General features: G+C 40.8%; 1 pseudogene; it reads left to right on the forward strand.

Moving 5' to 3' along the window:
- Window positions 1-640: 640 nt before the first annotated feature.
- On the forward strand, window positions 641-5,753 carry LOC110214252 (serpin H1-like; annotated as a pseudogene).
- The last annotated feature ends 12,244 nt before the right edge of the window (window positions 5,754-17,997 follow it).

Raw genomic sequence — 17,997 nt, forward strand, 5'->3', positions numbered from 1 at the left:
AAGAAAATGGTAAAATGAATACAATTAGTCAACGAACATTTACTAAATGTCTTCAGAAAACCACTAAACTATGCATGCCTTTTGACCCAGAAATTCCACTTCTAGGGATGTATCCTAAAGAGGTCAAATACAGAAGGAAATGAATCATATGTACAAAAATATTTTAGCATTTTTTGTTGTAGCTAATAATTGGGAATTAATTGGGTGCCCATTAACTGGTGAATGGCTGAACAAACTGTGGTATGTGGATGTAACAGAATATTACTGTGCCCTAAGAATAACAAATATGACAAATTCAGGTGAACTTGGGAAGCCACATATGAGCTGGTGCAGAGTGAAGTGAGCAGAAGCAGAAACACAATTTAGACAATAATGTTACACAATATATTTGTTACAATAGTATTACACAATATATTACAAAGTAATATAAGAAAACTTTGAAAGACTAATTGATGCAGTGACAAATCATGACTTCAGAAGATTGATGGTGAAGCAGGCCATCCTCCTTTGAGGAGAGAAGTGATGGACCAGAAGTTTAGAATGACACATACATTTCCACATATGGCCCACATGTTAATTTGTTTTGTTTGATTATATTTATTGGCTACAAGGGACAACATCTACTGGGAATGGTGAGGCCATGTGTGAAGGTGAGTAAGTAGTAGAAAGAAGGAAAGAAAAGAAAGAGACAGACAAAAAGAAAGAGAGAGAGAGAAAGGGAGAAAGGGAAGAAGAGAGAGAAAGGTAGAAATAGAAAGAAAGAAAGAAAGAAAGAGAGAGAGAGAGAGAGAGAGAGAGAGAGAGAGAGAGAAGAAAGAAAGAAAGAAAGAAAGAAAGAAAGAAAGAAAGAAAGAAAGAAAGAAAGAAAGAAAAGAGTGGAAAGAGAGGGAGGGAGAAAGGAAGGGAGGAAAGAAGGAGCATCAATAAAATATTTTAGTAATACACTAAAGAAAAGAAAAAGAAATTCAGAAGGATATGCAAACAGCAAATTTGCTACTACCTTTTAAAAATTAAATACATGCTGTGGCAGCTAGGTGGTGCAGTGGATTGAGCATCGGCCCTGAAGTCAGGGGTACCTGAGTTCAAATCTGACCTCAGACCAAACACTTGACGCTTTCTAGCTGTGTGACTCTGAGCAAGTCACTTAACCCCAATTGCCTTAAATAAACAAATACTATTTTAAAAAAAACCACAGCTCAGCAACAGCAGTTCACAGTTTCCTATAGAATCCTCTTTTCTGGTTCTCTGTATATTGAAACATTAATGTTTATTGATGATTATTAATTTCATAATGAAAAAGAAATTTCATAAGAATAAAAAAAATGCCCATACTATACCCAGTATTTTGCTAGATGCTAAATACACCTCTACATGGGCAGATATAATAACATGACAAGTTCAAAGCACCTGAAGAGGCCACATGAACTTTTTGCTTCTCAGCAGTGCTATATTTAAACCATAATCATCCACTTTATTCATGAGCCCCCTCCTTCAAAGAATGATCTCTCTCTCTGTCTCCTCTCTCCTCTTTCCTCTCTCCTCTTTCCTCTCTTCTCTTCTCTTCTCTTCTCTTCTCTTCTCTTCTCTTCTCTTCTCTTCTCTCTCTCTCTCTCTCTCTCTCTCTCTCTCTTCTCTCTCTCTCTCTCTCTCTCTCTTTCTCTCTCTCTCTTTCTCTTTCTCTTTCTCTCTCTCTCAGAATTGTGTGTTCTTGGGCATGAGAAGCATTCCAATCTGGCAGGAATTAAACTGAGTAGTGAAATTTGGCTGTCTTTCCTTTTAAAAAAAAACAAATATATCAGCTCCAGATAGAAAACACTAATAATGAAAACAAGAGATTCTAACACCAAATCTAATTATTGTGACCTCAGCAGATGTTGACAATAGAAAAATCACATTACAGGAAACACCAAAATCAAGTTTTGGTGGGATACTGAGGACGAATGTGGTAATATTTCATGTAAAAATTATTATTGGTCTGGTGATTTTTTAGAAGGAAAATTATTATTTGGTGAAAAGTAACCATTATGGCAGAGTCAGTGCCAAGACAGAGCTAAGAGCACAGCCTGACTAAGATCCCCTTCAAATCTGTGCCCTGAGACCAGAATGAAAAAAGCAAGTGCTAAGCTCTCTCTGGGTGAGTTTCAAGGTTCCTAAAAGCATGAAGCAGGGCCTTGGTTTCCCAACAGCCATGTAGGCTGACACAACTCATTAGCAATCTCTGCCTCTTAGCAGAGGCTAGGGCAGCTAAGGCCAAGAAGCTAACAGGCAGCAAGGCAAGTGAAACAGAACTAAGTGAGAAGGTAGATGACCTGGCAAAGTGGAACCTGGCCTTAGACCTCTATCATGTCACTGCCCAGGAGTGGAGGCAGTATGGAACAGCTTACTCTCCCCTTTGTCAGTAGCTTCACCCCTGGAGCTGATCTTAGAGGGGAAAGGCAGCCACAGCTTCACAGGCCAAGGCAGTGCTGAGCAAAGACAAGATGCATGAGAAAAAAGTATAAACCAATCTGGCCAAGCTGCTTGCAGCCCTCAGCATCCCCTGGCCCACATTGTGACATGGAAACTGGGTAGCTGCCTCTGTAGACCCAGCTCTGTCAGTTTTACTGTTGACTTGGTGCAGAGCAGCAGGAAACACAGCAATTATGAGCACTCTAGAATCAGCTTCTGGGATAAGTAAAGCACCCTGTAGTGCATTAATGAGTGGGCCTCCCAGACCACCTAAACCAAGTTTCCCAAGATCATCAAAGAAGACTGATGGCACCCTCATCCATCAATGCCATGTTATTCAAGCCTCACTGGAATATAAAATTCCACCATGAGATGATCCACAACCATGGCTTTATAATGCCTTACTCCTACCCAGATGGTATCCCTTGATGCAACTCATATGGTCTTTACAACCACTACAATGATGAGACTCCAAAGCTCCAGATTGTTGATGTACTTCTGGCCCATAAGCTCTCAAGCTTCATCATTAGTGTATCCCCACTATGTGGAGTTCCTGGAGAGACTTAAAAAGCTTCTGACCAAAAACCAGCTGAAGACCTGAGTGGGAAAGCCACAGAAGAGGGCTGTGGCCATTTTCCTGCCCAAGGACATTGAGAAGGTTACCCACGACCTCCAGAAACATCTGGCTGGCCTGGGCATAATCAAGGCTATTGATAAGTGTGCAGAGGACTCATCTCTGATATCAGCCAAGAAAGACCTCTACCTGTAAAGTGTGTTCCATGTCACAGTCTTTGAATGGGATACAGAGGGCAGTCCCTTTGACCAGGAGATTGAGGGACATGAGAAGCTGTGAAGCCCCAAGCTCTTCTATGCTAACCATTCTTTCATCTTCTTGATCAATGATGCCCAGAGGGGCTCCCTACTCTTCATTAACCACTTGGTCCAACCCATTGGCACGAAGAGGTTAAGTGACACACCTAGAAAGTGTCTGAGTCAAGATTTTAACTCAAGTATTCCTGATTCCAAATCCCATGCCCTACCCACTACATCACCTGGATGGTGAAAGGTGATTACATCCTGAATTATGGCGGAGATCACATGAATAGGAATAAGGGCATGCATTTAACTACAAACAAATTACCACCTCAGCTACCCAACTACTTATTATTATTGTTGTTCTGTTATTATTACTATTATCGTCAATAATAATTCATACACACATGGTGCTTTTAAGGTTTACGAGGCACATTTCTTACAGCAACCCTGTAAGGTAGGTACCATATGTATTATTATCCTCATTTTATATCTATTATATGGGTAAAGTGGCCTGTAGCAGGCATTCCTTTGAGCATGTGAAGACATTCTTTGCCAAGTGATCAAAAATTAAACATTTTTTTCCTAGAAGGATGAATATGTATAAAGTGAAGAATGGACATTTGATCATGAACTTTTGTTTTGTTTTTGCTAGGCAATGGGGTTAAATGACTTGCCCAGGGTCACACAGCTAGTAAGCATCAAGAGTCTGAGGCCAGATTTGGACTCAGGTCCTCCTGACTCCAGGACTGGTGCTCTCTCCACTGAGCCACCTAGCTGCCCTGAGCATGAACTCTTAAAAATTTATTTGGGCAATGAGCTTAAGACATTTTTATAACTATTCAAGATGTTTTGCAATGAGATACTGGAAACTATTGTGTGTGTCTTCCTTATGGACTTGTCATTCATAGTTAACATTTCTATATTTATAACTTTGTTTTTTATAGCAGAGTAGAAATGTTTATAGATTTCAGACTCATGATTCCATATTTAAAGCGTGTGTTTCTGTCTGTCTCACCTGCGGCCCAGGGAACACCCTCCCACAAGAAGCTCTCGCTGTAGACTCACACAGGTCCAAATTTATTTGGGGAGTTAAAGGGAACTGACCCCAAGTGAAGAGGGAGGAACTGTCAGGCTTCTCTCTGCCAGCTCTACCCCAAGGGTGTATCTGGAACCAATTGTTAAATTTTCAGTATGAACATTTACCTCAGAAATTGGCAAACTCTATTCTATTAAGTGAACTTAATTCACTGTTTTGTTGTCCAAATGTAAGAAATCAATGAAGAAAATGCTAATAATGCAAATTAAACTTAAAAGTGTATCCTGCATATATTTTTCTCAGAGATCTAGTTAGTAAACATTTACCAGCATATTACTGCTTTTCCTCCACTCCAGAGGAGCATTTCAAGGATCTCTCACAAAATTTAGGCATGGTTCGTGTCCGGAGTATTCCCAAAATGTGAATGTCTAGGTCTTTCTGGAAAGGTTATTCAATATCTAACATGGATTTTAGGCATAGGATAGTTGTTTATTTCCCTCACCACTGAAAATATTTAATATGGAAAAGGCTTGTAGGTGAATAATCAATCACAGGCCCAGAAAATCAACAAAAATCTTAAATGCTCATTATATGACCCCCCAAAAAAGGTAAAGACCCTTTGTGGGATGTTTGGACAGATACTCCACATTCATCTTAGACCTGTATTATCATTCAGTACAGGTAATAAGGTTTAGAATTCATAAGGTCCATAAATCCTGGCCATCCATGGCTTTCTTTCCACAGCTCAGGAATTTTTGTCTTACCAAGTTATCCAGGCAAGCACATTTTCCTGCAGCTCTGTGCTTGTAGACACGACTGGAGAAGTGTGAAGAAATCTACTCTCCTCCCACAGCTTTGCAGCCTGACTAGAGTCCATCCTCTTCATTGACTAGAGGCTACCCTCCTGATTCTCAGTGACCAGTCATCAACAACCCTCCCCCTCCCACCCCAGCCACAATCCCAGGTACCAATTAGAAGGTGCTATGTCATCCCAGAAAAGCATATATGCCTGGTACTGAGCCAGAGCACACGACCAGATCCACAAAAGGTGCCCCAGTCCAAGATCAGGTGTTTCCTTAATCATTGCTGTTAGATCTCCGTGTACCCAGGAATGTGAAATCTGTTATTCCATTTTTCCTCATTGTCCCACTATGCTTATACCTAATTCTGACCATCTATCTCTCAGTTTTATGTATAGCAGGTATTTATTAAGCACCTACTATGTGCCAAGCACTGTGCTAAGCACTGGGAACATGACAAAAGTAAAAACAGTCTGGATTGAAGTGTATGATGAGGGGATTCATGTGCAACCAAAACTTCTCTCTCCAGTGTCATCAATGTTCTAACTGCCAAATAGAATGACCCGTTCTCCATGCTCATCCTTCTCCCTCTCTTTGCAGCCTTTGACACTGTCAATCACTCTTTTTGATACTCTTTTTCTAGGTGTTTGTGACGAAATTCTCTTCTGGTTCTCCTCCTACCTGTCTGATTGCTCTTTCTCTGTCTCCTTTGCAGGTCCTTCATGCAGGTCATGGCACTAACCATATGTGTCCCACAAGGCTCTGTCCTGCTCTCTCTTCCCTTCTGTTTCACACTGCTTTACTTGGCCATCTCATCAACTCCCATGGATTCAATATATAGAGAGGATTCAATATGTATGGAGGGTATCTATACAAATGAGTCTCAGTGCTACTTATTCAGCCTTAACCTCTCTCTGGACCTCCAGTCTTGCATCTTCAACTAAGACATCTCCATGTAGATGTCTCAAGGACAGACTCAACATGTCCAGAACTGAACTCGTTATCTTTGCTCCTCCCTGCAAACTCTACCCTCTTCCTAACTTCACTATTACTGTTAACAGTACCATCATCTTCTTAGTCTCCCAGGCTTGCAACAGAGGCATCATCCTGGCCTCCTCACTCTCACCCCCCACATCCAATCTCTAGCCAAGTCCTGTCATATCTACCTTCATAATATATCTTGTATTTGCTCCCCTTCTCCTTGGACACTGCAAATGCCCAAATGTAGACCCTCATCATCTCATGCCTGGATGATCCCAATAACCTGCTGGTTGGTCTCCCTATTGCAAGACACTCCTGACACCAGTCCATCTTCACTCGGCTATCACACTGATCTTCCTAAAATACAAAATCTAACCATGTCACTCCCTTATTCAGCAAATTATTGTGGCTTTTTATTACCTCCAAGATCAAATAAAAAATCCTGTTTGGCATGTGCAGTCCTCCATCACCTGGCTCCTTCCTACCTTTACATTCCCTCCTCCACATCTTCACTTTGTATTCAGGGATCCCCTGACACTGGCCTTCTTTATGTTCCCCTAACACAACCCTCCATCTCCCACCTCCATGCATTTTTACAGGCTATGCCTAATGGCTGGAATTCTCTCTCTCCTCATCTTTGCCTCCTAGTTTCACCTTCTCCTTCCTCATCACCACCTCCAAGCTTCATTGGTTTCCTTCAAGTCTCACCTAAAGTCCTACCTTCTACAAGGAACCGTTCCTAGTCCTCCTTAAGCTTAGTGCCTTCCCAGTTTATCCTGTATGTATCTTGTTTGTACGTGATTTTAATTTTTTTCCAAAAAGATATTTTAAGTTTCATACAAATTTCATACCCAAAAAATGTGAAAAAATACTTCCACACATTAAAAGCAAATATGCTTCCACTGAGCTATTTTTGACAACTTCAACTCACAACTGTTCCATTTTTGCTGTCTTTTTTTTTTTTCAGTTTAGGACATACTGGACATCCAGTTTGAAATGCACATTAGGCAACTAATAATGTATAGAAGCAGTAATAACAATGAAACAGGGCCTAGACCTATGGTTTCCTTGGTATTGTAAAGGAAACTCCAGATGAAGAGATTTCCTTTACCAATACAGTTCTTCTTCTTCTCTGCAGTTTATAGTCTCTGAGAATTTCTACTCTGAGCACTGAGAGGTTAAGTGAATTGCCCAAGGCCACACAGCCAGTATACATCAGAGGCAAAACTAAATCTAGGTCTTCCTAACTCTGAAGTCAAATAACACCAATAAGTAACTGTCATTAGTATAGCCCTTATGCTTTTCAAAGCATCTTATTATTTCATTTGATCTTCACAACAACCCTTGAAAGTAGGCAGGGATCATTATCTCCATTTTTAGATGAAGAAACTGAGATTCTAAGAAACCAAAGGACATCCCCAAGAGCACATGCTGACCGGTAAAACAAGACTACAACACAGGTCTCTTAATTTCTTGGCTAGCATTCTACCCTTCAGTCTAGCCTGCTTTCATAATAGCAACATTGTTATTGTCAAGGAAACAATGTGTTATTTTACCCTCATCTTTCCATACTGAAATCCATAGAGTTAGCAATGTGTGTGGTTTTTTAAATTTTTATTAATTTTATTCTGAACTTAAGAAATAAACATTTCCATAACATAGTAGAATAGAAAAAAAAGATAAAAGTACATGAAATTGCAAATTTCTTACGTAAAACTTGCTATTCCTTTTCAATATATAATAAGTTTATAGTGTAATTTTCTGTTTTTTTCCTTTTTTTCTTCCCTCTCCCCACTCCCCATCCTAGAATGCATGTGGTTTTTATCCCATGATTGGGTTCTTCTTTCCAGGCCCTGTCAAAAATCAAAACAGGTTTTAACCTGTTTGGTGTTTTCTAGTATCTTTTATATTCAGAATCCTTCCCCCACTCCCTTTCCTGAGCCCAGCACTTTACAAATTAATGAGTTGAATATAAGCAGTACAGTGGCTACACATGCAAACCTACCAACATTAAACGCTCGGTAGTCATTGACAACCTTCAATGTTATAGGCATCTTCACTGAGAGAGAAAACACTGACCAGAGCATCTGGCTCATTCTCAACTCTTTCATCAAAAGCAATAAACTATTTTATTTATGGGTGGAGGGGCTGAACCTTCCAAACTAAAATGCCTTCTTTCTATATCCTCACACACAGGCTTGAAAGTTCTAAGACAAGCTATTCTTTCCAATGTTACCAATGATCCTGTCAAATCTGATGGCCTTTCTCAGGACCTCTTCTTCTGTAGCATTTGAAAATATGACTCACACCCTCCCACCCCATTCCTAGACACTCCACCGTTCTGGATTTTTTTTAAGATTCTCCTCCAGATTATCATCCATATTCCATCCACTCGGCAAAGATGTATAACAGGGCTCTGTCCTTTATCCTCTTCTTTCTTGACTTTCTTCCTGGGGATCTGATCAGTTTCCATGGGTTTAGCGATTACCTCTATGTAGACAACTCCCAAATCAATATCTAGCCCCAGTCTCTCTCCCATATTTCAATTCTTTACCAAGTATAATCCTGAATTTTTACAAAACTACATAAAAATTTGTATTTCAAACTGTATAGTCACCAGAAGTACACAATTATCAAAAATTCATATAGTACAGTTGGCACCTAAAGCACCTTTAACTTTCTATGCCTGGCCTGTTTGGACACATCTCCAAGTAGATATCCATCAGAACCTCAAACTTAACATGTCCAAAATGGAACTCATTTTTTCCTTTTATATATACTCTTTTGTTTTAGTTTTTAATGACATATCTTTCAGTCATCAAAACTCTACCTTCTCACCTGCTCACCCCAACTCCCTCCCCATTGAGAACGAAAGAAAAACAAAACTCATTATGAACATGTATAGTCAAAACAATTTTTAAAATGTGTCTCATTTCTGCACTGTGGTTCTTTCACTTCTCTGTCAGGAGATGGGTAGTATTAATTCTCTGGAATCGTGGTTGTTCTTTATTCTGATAAGAATTCTTAATTCTTTCAAAGTGATTTGCCTTCACCAAGTTGTTATCATTATATAAATTGTTCTCCTATTCACTTCACTGCATCAGTTCATACAAGTCTTCTTAGGTTTCTCTGAAACCATCTCCTTCATCATTTCTAATAGCTCTATAGTATTCTATCACATTCATATACCATAATTTGTTCATGCATTCCCCAATGTATGGACACCACCTCAGATTCCCATTCTTTGCACCCTCAACATTTTTGTACATCCCTAGTTAGAGTTTGTTTTGCTTAGGACTAATCACTCCCTTAATTTACCCTCCCTCTAATTCACCATTCTCCTCTTTTCCTCCAGTCTCCTTATTGAGTGAAATATATTTCTGTAGTGTCCTGTGTGTATGTTCTTCCTTCCTTTAACGATTCAGATAAGAGTGAGTTGGAAGTGTTAGCTGCTCCGTCCCACTCCCCCTCGTCTTAGTTTGTATAGATATCTATTTGTGAACCTTAATTATGTGAGATAATTTTCCCTGACCTTCCTTTCACTTCCTCCCCTTCCAGTATATTCCTCTTACCCTCTTTCCATTCTTCTCTTAAGATCATCAAGACATAACAGAACCACTTCTAGGTCTTGTGTAATTAGACTCCCTGATGATGATAGAGTTCAGAGGAGACACATGTATCATGTCCCCATATCTGAATATGAACAGTTGATCCTTGTTTAGTCCTATACCATTGTTTATTCACATTTACCTTTTTATGTTTCTCTTAACTCTTGTGTTTGAAGTTCAAAGTTTTATGCACCTCTCATCTTTTCACCAAGAATGATTGAAGTCCTCTATTTCATTAAGTATCCATTTTCCCCCCTGTAGCATTATATTCAGTTTTGCTGGGAAATTTTTTTTTCACTGTAGCTCATATCCTTTGCTATCTGCAGTGTTTCATTCCAAGCTCTCCACTCCTTTTAAGTGGCAGCTGCTAAATCATGTGAAATCCTGACTGTGGTTTTGAAGTACTTGAATTCGTTCTTTCTGGTTGCTAATAATATTTTTTCTTTGACCTAGAAGCTCTGGATTTGGGCTATCATGTTCATGGGAGTTTACATTTTGGGGTTTCTTTCAGGAGGTGACTGGTGGACTCTTTCTATTTTTACTTTGCCCTCAGGTTCTAAGAGATCTGGATAGTTTTCTTTTAGGATTTATTGAAAAATGATATCTAGGCTCTTTTTTGGTCATGGAACTCAGATATTAAAATAATACTTAAATTTTTTCTCCTTGATCAGTTGCTTTCGCTATGATATATTTTGCATTTTCTTCTATTTTTCAGTCTCTTGACTTTGTTTTAATATATCTTGTTGTCTCATAGAGTTATTAGCCTCTATGTGATCCATTCTAATTTTCAGGGAACTTGTTGCTTGGACAAGGTTTCATACCTCTTGTGCCAAACTGTTAATACCCTTTCCAGTGCTTTTTTTATTGCTTTCATTTCTTTCCCACTTTTCTCCTCTTTTACACTCGCTTCATTGACAAAAATATTTTGAAACTTATTTCTTAATGCTTAATTTCTTCTGAGAATTCTAGTGGACTTTGTGCCCAGAGTTTGTCTTTTTCTATGAGGCTTTGCTTATAGATGTTTTGGAGTCACTCTCTTCTTCTGGGTTTGTGTCTTGACCTTCCTTGCCACCATAATAGCTCTTTATAAAGGGATTCTTTTGTTTGTTTCTTGACTTCAGGCTTGGTGTTAAGGTTGGGTTCTGCCATATTTCTGGAGGGACAGTCTGGACTGATCCTGCTGCTGCTTTTCTTGGGGTATTGAGTGCTGTGTTATTCCAGAAACTCAGGAACAGGCTGGGGACCTGCAAGCTTTCAGTGCTCCTAAAAACGGAGGCTGATCCAAGGCAAGGTCTGATTACTGCCCACATGGTCTGAGCTCCACAAGTTCATGACCTGGGCTTCAATCAGAAAAGCAATAGAATGTTGTGAGGTTCAGCCCTTATCAGCCAGCAAGAAAGCTCTCCTGGTTCAGTAGGACAGAATTGTAGACTCTCCTTTGGTCTGATTCCTCTGAAGCCTGGGTTAGATGCTGGAAGTAAGTCCTCCCTCTGTTCTTGGACTCTGAGCTGATGCTTGCTTTTGAACCTCCTCCTTTCTCAGTACACTGACTGCATCCTGAGCCATCTCCAGTTGGATCCATCCAGTTCCATCAGGAGCCATCTCTTGATCCATATCTGGATACTGGACCCAGATGGTTCTGGAGGTGAAAGTGAGGCTGGTGACTTTGCACTGCTCTGCCTCACTTAAATCCAATTCACTTGCATGTCATGGCATCACCTCCTTGATGTCTTGGTCCTCTTCAAGAATGAAGGACAAACAGCAAAAATAGCCTAGTGCCTCCCTACCTGGGAATACCGCCACTGGGTGCAGGTCACCTTCTCAGTCTGCCCTAAATCTGTGGCCCAGGGGCAGCTAGGTGGCGCAGTGGATAGGGCACCAGCCCTGGAGTCAGGAGGACCTGAGTTCAAATTTGGCCTCACACCAAACACTTGACACTTACTAGCTATGTGACCATGGGGAAGTCACTTAACCCCAATTGCCTAAAAATAAATAAATAAATAAACAAACAAACAAACAAATAAAGCTGTGGCCCAGAACTGGGCAGTGGGTGATAAAACTAACAGTTGGCACTTGTCCCTATCTCAGTGCCCTAGGATGGGTCCAGGGACACCCTGGTATAGGCCTGGGACCTCCTTCGCCTTGGTGCACATTAGGCTCTGGAGTACTTGCCTGGCAGTATGCTTCTGCACTGACCCATCCCCAGTGTCCACAGACTTCTCTGTCTGTCTCTGCATGCTGACCTGGGTGGGACAAATGATTCGCCATGATGTCTTCTGGACTTCTCCATTAGGATTTGGTCTGGTGTGTTTCTCCATCTGTTTGGAGCTTTATGGAGGGGAGCTCAGCTACACTGCTTCCTGCTATTCTGCCATCTTGGCTCTGTCTCCTCCACAATTCAATATTCCTTCCCCTCTGTTCCCTCCAACATTTTCTTCTTCCTTACTTCCTAATTTCTGTAAAGAACACCACTATTCTACCTGTCACTCAGGTTCAGGAGATTGGAGTCACCCTCTGCCTCACTTCTTACATCAAATGAGTTGCCAAGTCTTGTCAATTCTACCTCCACAATATATCTCACATCCATCCCTTCTCTCCACTCATATAATGACCAGTCCTGATAACACCTTTATTGCCTCTCAATTGAGTTATTGTGATAATGTCCCATGTGGTCTCCCAGCTTCCAGCCTCTCCCCTCTTCAATCCATCCTCCACACAGCTGCCAAATTTATATTACTAAAATATAGAACTGACTTTGTCATTCCCTTATTCATGAAGCTCTAGTGCCTCCCTCTTATTTCTAATTTGAAAACCAGCTCCTTGTTTGGCTTTTAAAGCCCTTCATGATCTGGCTAAAGCCTACCTTTTTCCAGGTTTACTGCACATCATTCCCCTTCACGCACTAAGCTGTCCTCTCTGCTGCTTTCCACATTTAAGATTCTATTGTTTGTCTCCATGCCCTTGCACAGGCCAGTCCTTATGCTTAGAATATGGTCCCTTCTCGTCTCTCCCTTATGAGATCCCTAGCTTTCTTCAAAGCTTCCTATAGGAAAACTATCCTGATCTGTTTAGTTGCTAGTGCCCTCCCCCTGGAGGAAAGGCAGCATTGCACATGGATGGGAGCTGCCCTCATCCTGGGAAATTCATGTTCAAGTCCCACCTCTGGCCATGACCCTTGGCAAGTCACTTCATATCTCCATGCCTCAGGCAGCTCTCTAAGTTTACAAAGTTGATCTGCATTAATAACGGGAGTTCCCTATACCAGTAAAATCACACGTTACATATACAGCATCCTCTATCCCACCTTCCCCAATTTCCTCTCCCATTAGTGGGCCCTATTCCCAGGAGGCAGTTGATTTGGGATTCTACCATCAGGTATTCACTAACCCCAGTCCAATATACACTCCCAATATTAATCAACCAGATGACATCAACTACCTTTTATGAGAGTATTTACTGAGAAGATAGAGCAAGGACAGAAGTTACATTTCCCAAAATGAAGACACACTCTCCTCTTGGAATTTTATGACAACCAAATTGTAAATTCTGAAAATCTTTCTTCAGTAAAGTAAAAGAATAGAAACTACAAGCAAAGATAAAATTTTGTTTTACTCCATGAATACATTATTCACAAGGTCTTGTAAGTATTTGACAAATTATATGATGGTCCAAGGGGAAAAGACTAATGGGAAAAGATGTAACCTGCAGTTCAAAGTCATTTGCATAAGACTCTCCTCATTGGTAGAGACTGATTATTCAATTATCTATACCCAAATAAGGGATTGAGTTGGCAAGAGCTTGAAAGAAGAGTTCTCCAGTTTTAAGAGAGAAGACATGTGGTTACAGACTCTGTTCAGGTCCTTGAAAAGAGAGTAGAGGAAGATATGTTGAGAAGCCAGCACCTTGATCATGTCCCTATCCCCAGATTACTACACTATAGACTTTGGAGAATTTCCCCTTGGTTAAAATCTGGGGCTTTTTCTCTTGCTTAAGTTATCTCCCTTCCAAAGGTGAGCTCCTTTACACTGTGTATTATCTGGTGTATAGCCTCATTTATGCTTTCTCAGTGGGTGGGGGAGGGGTAGAAGGGAAGGAGAGAATCTGAACTCAAAATTTAAAAAGAAAAGAGTGATATAAATAAATAGCATTTTTTTAAAAGAGAAGAATTTGGGGCAGCTAGGTGGCACAGTGGATAGAGCACTGGCCCTGAAGTCAAGAGTACCTGAGTTCAAATCCGGCCACAGATCAAACACATGACACTTACTAGCTGTGTGACTCTGGGCAAGTCACTTAATCCCAACTGCCTAAAAAAAAATAATAAAATAAAAGAGAAGAATTTGACCAAATGATGGAGATAAACATGTTTCAGCAAATGAGGAACTTTTTCTGATTTTAAGCCTCTTGAAAACCTATAGGCTAAAATTAAAGCTAGATTTGGAAAAACTAGGGGAAAATGTCTAAAAACATTTTGCATCGATGGTATGCCTGGCCCTTCCACAAACTGGACCCTTCCAACCTTTCCTGCCTTCTTACACCTTCTACCCCCTCCTCCACATAGCCACATTTCACTCCTGGATCCACAGACACCAGCCTCCTTGATATCCCTCAGATACAACACTACGGCTCCCCACTCCATGTATTTTCACTGGCCGTGCCCCAGGCCTGGAACTCTCTCCCTCCTCCTCTTTGAGTCTGTGTTTCGTTGGCTTCCTTCTAGCCTCAGCTAAAGTCCTACCTTCTTCAGGAAATGTTTGCCAGCTTTCCTCAACCTTAGTGCCTTCTGTCTGAGGTTAGCTCCCACTTACCCTGTATGTATCCTATTTGCACACAGTTGTTTACATGCGGTTGTCTCCATCACACCAGGTGCTCTTTGAGAAGAGGCTATCTTTGCTCTTCTTTGTATCTCCAGCACTTAGCAGAGTGCCCAGTGCAAGAAGGTACTTAATAAACACTTGGTGACTGACTGACTCATTGGCTAGTGCCCACATTATCACCACCTCCAAAAAATAGTCCATTCTCCTTCTAAATCTAGTCTACTATGGTACTAAATGACAGAAATAACATTTTTAAAACCCCCCTTATTGCACTTTTTTCCCCTCACCTCCTCTCCTCACTGCCTATGATAAGAAGTAGAATATTAAAGATACTATATGGTCACTATAATCAAAAGTTAATGTGTCATCTAAATAAAAAGATATCTGTAAAAGACTGAAACTTTTGTTCTAGATATAATGCTTATTTTAAAAAAACAGGCAAGTGATTTTGTTGCTGGCAGACACATATAATAAAGACAAAAGTATAGAATGAATTATCTAAAACAGAGGCTGACAACCTTGATGGCTTCACCTAGCCTTTTTGTTCTTGCCTCCAGGTTTCTTTGCATGTTAACTGAACACAATATGGGTAAGCCTTATTGCCCAGGCCCATGTAACTCTTTGGTGGTTCCATTAAGTAGACCCTCTGAAATAGTTTGAGGGGACCATCAATATACATAGAAGGAATATGGGCTAGGGGAACAAGAACACTCAGTCGTGTTTTATGCATACTTATTTGTTGCTGCTATTCAGTCATTTTCAGTCACGTCCAACTCTTCATGACACCATTTGAGGTTCTCTTAGCAGAAATACTGGAGTGGTTTGCCATTTCCTTCTCCAGCTTACTTCACAGATGAGGAAAATAAGGCAAACAAGGGTAAGCGACTTTCCCAGGGTCACAAAGCTAGTAAGTGTCCAAGGCTAGATAAATCTTCCTGACTTCAGGCCTAGAACTACATCTACTGCTCTACCTAGCTGCCTGTGTACACTTGTGGAGGAGACATAGACTGATCAGTGGGAATTTAGAAGGAGTTAAAAATAATTTTCTAGCCCCCCAATTCAAAGAGATGGAACCAGCAAGAAGCTTTGGCAATAGGAGAAAACCAAATCAAAGGGCAGACAGTCTTAACTTAAGAACATCTCCTTGCTTTTGCTGGCTGTCTGGCCTTACTTAGACTGTGGACTAAAAGAACTTTAGCCCTCCCTAGAAATTAGCCAATGCCCCCCGGCAGATGGTGGCAGAGAGCAACACACAGCATAAACAAGCTGAGTTGCCCACTGATGAGAGTTCAGCAAATACTGCAGTCAGATACTAGCAGAAATGGCACAACACCCAGAAGATAGCAGAAACCCAACATCCAGCAGGATGCAGCACAATGACACCCCAAGAGCCCACTGCCACCTCTGCAGCATCAAAAATGGGTACTTCTCTGCTTTGGCCATACACACTCCCACATACGTGCCCCTCCCGGGCCACATGTGGTTTTACATGTGTACACTTCCCCGTAGATGGCATGGGAGATATGGGACCTATGGAATACTACGGTCCTTATGGGGATGGGGCAGATCTTGTTTTATCATTTAGTTTATTATGCTGTTTAATTAAGTGTCTTTTGCTTTGAATTTGTGTCCTTTCTAGTAGCCTACATAAAATTAAATGGATCAGTCCAGTCAAACCAAGTCAACAAGCATTTATTAAGTGGCTACTATGTGCCATTACTGTACTACTACTCTGCTAAGCACTAGGAATAGGGAAAAAGATAAAAAAAAAAACAGCATCTGCTGTCAATCATGAACTGGCAGTCCCTTAAGGGCCAGAGTTCATACACTGTGCTTTTGAATGGGAGCAAATCTAGTCGTTCAAATCTGGAGTTTCTGCATGTGTATGTGTACAAGGATCCTCAAAGTCAGCACAGCCCATAAACCAGCATGAAGGGCTTCATATGACTCATGATTTAATCCATACTGTACTACCCAGGCAGAAGGTCAGAATTATAACTACTAGTGAAAGGCAAGAAATTGAAGCAGAGGGCTTTGTTGATTTTGTTGCAGCAACAGAAATGATGGAGCTCTGTTTTCTTAACTCCCCACTCCTTTGAGCAGGCCACAAAACTTTTCTGATGGTCATTTTTACCAGACTACTCATGAGTCCTTGCCCCATCCATAGTGCTGAATAACTTTGTACTGTTTGCAAAGACAGATAAGTGGCACAGTGGATAGAGTACCAGGCTTGGAGTCAGGAAGACCTGGATACAAATCTGGCCTCAGACACTTCCTAGCTGTGTGACCCTGAGCAAGTCACTTAACTCTGTTTCCTTCGGTTTTCTCATCTATAAAATGAGCTGGAGAAGGAAATGGCAAACCACTCCAGTATCTTTGCCAAGAAAACCCCAAATGGGGTCACAGAGAGTCAGACACGACTAAAATGACTGAACATCAACTCATGTAATGTAACCCTTCTCCAAAAGTTAAATTTCTTTCAAAATGCCTTTCTAGTTCTTCCTACCACCACTATGCCAATACTTGAATAATCCTTCCTACCATGTCTAGAAGGACACCTGTTTTGCTTTAGATAGCATATCACTTGCAGAGAAAATCTCAGTTTTCCAACAAACAGATCAACTGTGGAATCTCAGCAAGACAATGAAAGCCAATTTAATATTGGACCAGACCTGGTCTGGAAGCCAGAGATCATGTCATCTCAGTGACCCATGATACTTAGGAAAGGCCTCATTCTACCCTACTGATCTCAATTTATAAAATCAAGCAGCCATAGTTAAGAACTTTCTCTCTTTTGCACTTCACACCAACAACCTCCCATTTATGGTCCCATCCAACATTTCAATTCAATGAGCATTCAGGAAGCAACTCCTCCAGTATGCTCTGGGCACCGTGCCAGGCACTGGTGAGCCAGAGACAAAGCCTGCATAAAATAGCACATCCTCTGGAAGGCACAGGGTGATAGAACATAGGTCCAAAGGCCAAGCAAGCAGGGTGCTTGGCATTCTCAGTCCCAGAGAAAGAGGAAGCCCTGGCTGCTAAGGTAGGGTTGTGGAAAAACTTTTTGGAGATGTCAAATAGCTATGTGAAATATACTCTAGAGGGTATATAGAATTTGTGTGTCCTTTCAGAACAAAGCTTCTCTAGAAGAAATGAAAATAATCCTCCCTCTGTTATCTGAACAAGTATTAACACTGAGAGCCTAACACTCTGAGCTAGGGCTAAAACAATTCATAAACAATTTAGCAGTCAAATCCAGCAGGTTGAACTTGAAATTAGGTCTCCATGGATATTAAACTGCCATATTTCACCAGAAAAAAAAAATTCCCTCTGGATCCCCTATATGGGTTTCTAGTGTAGCTAAAGTTATAATCTTCAGCTTTTCTTGATGAAAATCAGTCATTTTCAGTCATGTCTGACTCTTCATGACCCCATGTAGGGTATTCTTGGCAGAGATACTGGAGTAGTTTGCCATTTCCTTCTCTAGCTCATTT

The sequence above is a fragment of the Phascolarctos cinereus genome, unplaced genomic scaffold, assembly GCF_003287225.1.
Source record: "Phascolarctos cinereus isolate Bilbo 61053 unplaced genomic scaffold, phaCin_HiC Scaffold_4;HRSCAF=312, whole genome shotgun sequence".
Classification (NCBI taxonomy): domain Eukaryota; kingdom Metazoa; phylum Chordata; class Mammalia; order Diprotodontia; family Phascolarctidae; genus Phascolarctos; species Phascolarctos cinereus.